The following is a 6176-nucleotide window of genomic DNA, read 5'->3' on the forward strand; positions in this document are numbered from 1 at the left end:
GAGGGAAATCCTGCTATTTGTGACAACATAGGTGGACCTTGAAGGCATTATGTTTGTGGAATAAGTCAGACAATGAAAGACAAATGCCATATGATCTCAGTTATATGTAGAATCTAAAACAAAAACAAAAGGAAAAAAGCCATCAGGACTATAGGTATAGAAAACAGATTTGTGGTTGCTAAAGGTGAGGTGTGAGGAGTGGATAAGATGGGTAAAGGGGGTCTGAAGGTACAAGCTTTCTGTTTTAAACTAAATAAGTAATGGAAATGTAGTGCACAGCATGGTGAATGCAGTTAATAATACTGTACTACAAACCATATGAGACTCTTAATGATAGAAAGCAAACTGAAGGTTGATGAAAGGGAGGTGGCCAGGGGGATGGGCTACATGGATGATGGGCACTAAGGAGGCACTTGTGATGAGCACTGGGTGTTTTATGTAAGTGATGAATCACTAAATTCTACTCCTGAAACCAGTATTATGCTATATGTTAACTAACTAGAATTTAAATAAAAACCTGAAACAAACAAACAAAAATAATACTGTTCTACATCTTTGAAAGTTGCTAAGAGAGTAGATCTCACAAGTTCTCATCACAAGAAAAAAATTGTGGCTATGTATGGTGATGAATGTCAACAAGACATATTGTGGTGATTCCTTTGCAATACATACAAATATCAAATAATTATGCTGTACACCTGAAACTAATATGTTATATGCCAATTTACACCTCAATTTAAAAAAAGAAACTAGTAGTTGCTTTTAGAACATTTTCATTGTGGGCTGGTAACCATGTTCAAAAGGCTTTTCATAAATTAATGCATCTTCGTGAGGTCATCTCTCATTTATGGGACAGCAGGCCTCAGAACAGGGAATGTGTGTTCCCGAGGAGACATTAGCTAGTATGTAATGTTCTTCCCTGATGGTATTTGCTGGCCTAGATGCTGAAGGAGGGTCCAGGGTTGAGGAAAACTCCATTTGGAGCCAATGGAAAGATAAAAGCAGAGAGCACATTTCCTAGGAGTTCAGTTGCCATCTCTGGGTAGATCCCAGAACAGTGTACCCTGTAGCTTGTGTATTTGTCTGTGTTCCCCATTAACTTACAAACAAGGCACGGGCCTCATCTTGTTCTCTATTGTGGGGAACATCACTGGAAACCATATAGGTATGTATCAATAAATGTTGAATAAATGTTTGAGATTTTTTTGTTTACTTCACTCCATTTCTGTTAAGTGGTGACTAGGAGTACATTTATGAAAAATGAAAGGGCTCAAGTGTGTATCCTTGTGGGCAGCAAGGAGGAAAAATGCTAAGGAAACTAGATCCCACTCTGAAATCTCTCCTTGGAGAGAAACATCTCTGGGAATGGGGTGGAGAAGACAGCTTCAAAGTGGCAGGAAATATTGGTCATATCTTTGGTTCTATGGAATGGAAGAAAGAGAAGGAGAGAACTTCAGGCATGAACAGGGTCAAGAGATGCTATCAGCCTGCACTCCAAGAAGCAGGTGTCATTCTCCCTTGTTTATAGGGGAAGACTGCCTGTGGTCACTTGGTTTGTCACAGATAGAACTGGGACAAGACCTCCTTTCACCTCACCTTCTGTATTAGGGCTCTCCAAAGACACAGAACTAATAAGATATATGATCTCTCTATCTCATATCTATAGCTTTACTTTTCTATATATTTGTATCTGTGTCTATCATTGCTCTCCCTCATATCTAGATCTACCTTTATCTATTTGTCTATCTATAGAGAAAGAGAGAGAGAAATTTATTATAAGAATTAGCTCATGTGATTACGAAAGCTAGCAAGTCCAAGCTCTGCAGAGGCAATGTTTCATTGGGCAGGAGAATTCAGGGGGATTATCTCTTACTTGGGGGAGGGTCAGCCTTTTGTTCTCTTCAGACCTTCAACGGATTGGATGAGACCCCCTACACACATTACAGAAGGTAATCTGCTTTACTCAGCCTACTGATTTAAATGTTAATCACATCCAAAACCACCCTCTCAGAAACATTCAGAATAATGTTTGACCTGGTGGCCAGTCAAGTTGACACAAACCAACCAACCACCTTCTTTCTACCACCATGACAAATTGCATGAAGAAAGCAGAGGCGGAGATAGATATATTTGACATCTATTCCACTGTGATCAATATGGAAAAAATCTTTAAAAATAAGTAAAAATTATTATGTAATCATTATTAATGATTAAGAAGTTGTAAGCAGGGGCACCTGGGTGGCTCAGTTAATTGTTTGACTTTGGCTCAGGTCATGATCTGTGGTCCATGAGTTCAAGCCCAGTGTTGGGGTGTGCACTGACAGCTCAGAGCCTGGAGCCTGCTTCAGATTCTGCACCTCTGTCTCTCTGTCCCTTCTCCACTTGTGCTCTGTCTTCCTCTCAAAATAAATAAACATTTTTTAAAAAATTAAAAAAAAGAAGTTGTAAGCAAATGGCAATTAACTTCAGTGAGTGAATTATTAATAAAGTTATTTAAGTTGTGTCTTGAATTTACCAATAGATTCTATGTCAAATAAAATGTGTTTAAACAATTATTTTTTTCTCAATGTTCATTTATTTTTGAGAAAGAGAGAGAGAGAGAACAAGCAGGGGAGGGGCAGAGAGAAAGAGAGAGAGAGAGAGAGAGAGAGAGAGAGAGAGACAGAATCTGAAGCAGGCTCCAGGCTTTGAGCTGTCAGCACAGAGCCCATTGAGGGGCTCAAACCCACGAACCGTGAGATCATGACCTGAGCCGAAGTCAGACGCTTAACCAACTAAGCCACCCAGGTGTCCCTTAAATAAGTATTAAGTATAAAATATGTACATACAAAATTGGTTTGGATGGCATTGCTTATTAGATTGGGTTTCCCAGTGATTTCAAAGGGGCAGGAAGCCAGAAGATTTTTTTTTTTCAGAAGATTTTTAACAATCCTCTAAATTATCCTCAGTAGTTGAAGAAATGGAAAGAGTTAGGAGATATTATGTAGGAGCAGCAGGTTGTATGTCATGCTGGGGAGTCATGAGCAAAAGTTTACTTTCTGTTGTAATTCTAGGCCTTGAGCTGCCAGAAGATGTGAATTACAACAGGGATTCCATCTGATCCAAGATGGTACAGATTTCTAAAGGCGACAGGAATCAGTTTGATGTCCTCTATTGGAACAAATAAAGCAATGAAACTAGGAGTCTGGAGGTCAATATTTTACTGAATGTTTCTAAGTATCATGAGGGGAAGACCTATGAGATGGTCTGCAACCTCACCTCAGTCCATGTTAGAAAAAAGAAAAGAATACTTAGATTAGCAAGCTATAGCATCAAAAGGAAATTTATTAAAAGAAGCATTTGGGACAAAGAATGCTGGTGTCATCAGGTAGCAAGGCTCTTTTCAACCCAGCATGCACAACAGAATACCAGCCAGCGAAAGTGGAACACGGTAGGCAGTATTACGATTCAGGGAACACGAAAGATAAAAGAGAGAATCATCTTCCCCAATCAAATAGAGCCTTTGACCACCAGTTAGAGAATCCCTGAAATTCCTCTGCTATAACAAGTCACTTAAACTAAGAGCTTAGGGTTTCTGTGTCATGAACACGTAACCCAGTGAAGAAATCTTAGAGCAGGATATTTCCTATTTGCAGAGTCCCTGTCTAGCAAGTTATGGGTGGATTTGCATTTTAGTTGGGAAATTATTGGACCAGGCCAGTTTTAGGCAATCCCACTTCCTCCTGGGTGGGGCAGCAAGCCCTATAAAGAGATCCCCTGCCATGGGACTACTACCATCCTTTTGGTACCGAGTCCTGATCTATTTCGGAGAGCTTGGTGAGTCTGATTTCTTGAGTTCTGCTTTTTGGTGCTCTCAAATGTTGAATTTAATCTGTGGCCAGCAAGTTCAGTTGCTCCAAAGTTAGGATCATTGGTTCAACGCTCCGTAGTTGATGGAAACTTGGTATCTGGGCACAATGATATACTGTTTTCATTTGTTTTTTGGTAGATAGTTTGACATCCCCTATGGAAAAAGAAATTAATAGTAAAGCTTTGATAAGAGGAAAAAAGAACAAAGTACTTTTCTCTTTTCTATATATTTTTGGTGTCCCTCCTACTGTGATTTCAAAGGTTTATGTCTTAGAAGGTATGAAGCCATTGTATTCTTATTGAGTGGCCCTTTGTTCTGTACCTATGCCAGTTTATTGGGACCTCACAAGAGATAATGATGGTGGACATTGTGAGGCTGCCCAGGATTTCAGAACGTGTGACTGCCTTTCTCAAAGATGTTTCTGTCATGCAAATAACATTACTACTTAGTTCTTTCAAACAGAGATATTTTCTTTGGAAAAATGATATGAGAAAATAGAGCACTTTCTGTGGGCTGATGAAGCAATTCGCTAAAGAGGAAGAGAGAAGCCAGAAAGTCATAAAAAGGGAGTTACAAGGTTAAAGGATATTCTTAGAGATTGAAGAGAGAATATGTCAAAGTTTTACATAAGCTTTGCTTTCTCGCTCTGGGAAAGTCCCTTCTTTTGAACACTGTCACATGTTTTCTTTCAGATTCTAAAATCCCAGAAAGATGTCTTATCAACAGCAGCAGTGCAAGCAACCCTGCCAGCCACCTCCCATGTGCCCACCTAAGTGCCCTGAGCCTTGCCCACCTCCAAAGTGTCCAGAGCCTTGCCCACCTCCAAAGTGCCCAGAGCCTTGCCTACCGCCAAGGTGTCCTGAGCCATGCCCACCTCCAAAGTGCCAGCAGAAGTGCCCATTCAAGAACAAGTAGCAGCTTCAGGACTCACCAGGACCAGGAAGGATAAAGACACTGGCTCACCTAATTCCACAGCTCCACTTACCTTCTTTTCAAAGCCTAACCTGGGTACAGAGGAAGCTTCTCTCTGTAGCCTCTACCATATCTGTGACAACTACTGCATCACAGAGGGAAAGGTTTCCCCCCAAGGCTGTGATACCATTACTCTCCCAGAGGCAGCTGCAAAAGGGTGGTCCTCAGCTGTGCCAGACCCCAGGGCCTCAGAAGGAAGGGCAGCAGCTCTCTGTGGGGTGTCAGCAAAGGATTCTCTGGATGTCTCCTGCAGACCAGGACTTTCTACTTCCTGGGCCACTGTCACTTTTCTTTAATTTCTGAATAAAGTGCATTTTCGTTGTGATGGGATATTTTCTTTCTTTTTACACCTGGTTTTTAGCAATATCATACCATCATTGTGGTTTATTTCTGTCCTTTCATCCCAAGGCCTAAGGTCTCATAATCAGTGTTATCTGAATTTTGGATCACATCAAAGATTACTTCTATGTAATTTAGAATCTGTTATTTTCCTTAATTACTACTGATTGATTTGGAGAACAAATTATTTAACGTCTCAGGATTTTAATTCCTTTAGTACAAAGTGGAGAAAATAATATTTACATTACAAACTTGTCAGGCATAAAATTGAATGAATGTGTCTAATTTAATTGGCACAAAGCCTGGCACATAATAAGCACTCAATGAAGCAGCAGACTGTCATTGTCTCATCACCATCACCATCACCACCACCATTTCCATCGCCACCACCACCAGGTTTGCTCCAACCTGAAAGTGGCTCAGACATAACTAGTGTAGGAAACATGAAGATTCTTGAATTTTATTACCCTTTTATATTCCATTGTTCTCTTTCCTTTCTAATTCACTTTATTTTTTATGTGATATTTCAGAGAAACTTTTGTATTAGTGGAGTATTCTGCATAAAATTATAGCTGTTCTTAAAACATGGGGAAACAACAGAAAGGGAAATAATAAGGCTCCTTACAAGGCAAAGTGTTCTCTCCTCTCCATGCATACCACATGTTTTTCTTACTCTGGCAACCCACCAAAATTCAGGGTCCTGTCATGTTTGTTCACCTCTGAAATTGCTTTTTGGAGTGTTGTAACCCTACATTTGAGAAATATTTGGGTTTACATGTCTATTTAGATTTGCAAAGTTATTGCTGCTCTGTAGCTTATTTAGCCAACTAGTCAAGTAAGCTGAAAAAAGAGGGTTATGTTCTTTAAGTGTATCATTGCTTGTGGTGCTAAGTGTTCACAAACAGAATACTTAACTGAGATATCACACACACACACACACACACAGAGAGAGAGAGAGAGAGAGAGAGAACATTATTTTTTAAAGCAACAAAGTCTTCATATTAAATCAACTACA

The 6176-nt window shown here is 39.8% G+C and overlaps 1 long non-coding RNA gene across 1 annotated transcript; it reads left to right on the forward strand.

Annotated features, from left to right (window-relative positions):
* The first annotated feature begins 3756 nt into the window (after positions 1–3756).
* Positions 3757–5147, forward strand: LOC111561965. The gene is made up of 2 exons (XR_002745036.2): positions 3757–3816; positions 4543–5147. It is a non-coding gene; the product is annotated as an uncharacterized LOC111561965 (long non-coding RNA).
* Positions 5148–6176: the final 1029 nt, after the last annotated feature.

The sequence above is a fragment of the Felis catus genome, chromosome C1 (genome assembly GCF_018350175.1).
Source record: "Felis catus isolate Fca126 chromosome C1, F.catus_Fca126_mat1.0, whole genome shotgun sequence".
Lineage (NCBI taxonomy): Eukaryota > Metazoa > Chordata > Mammalia > Carnivora > Felidae > Felis > Felis catus.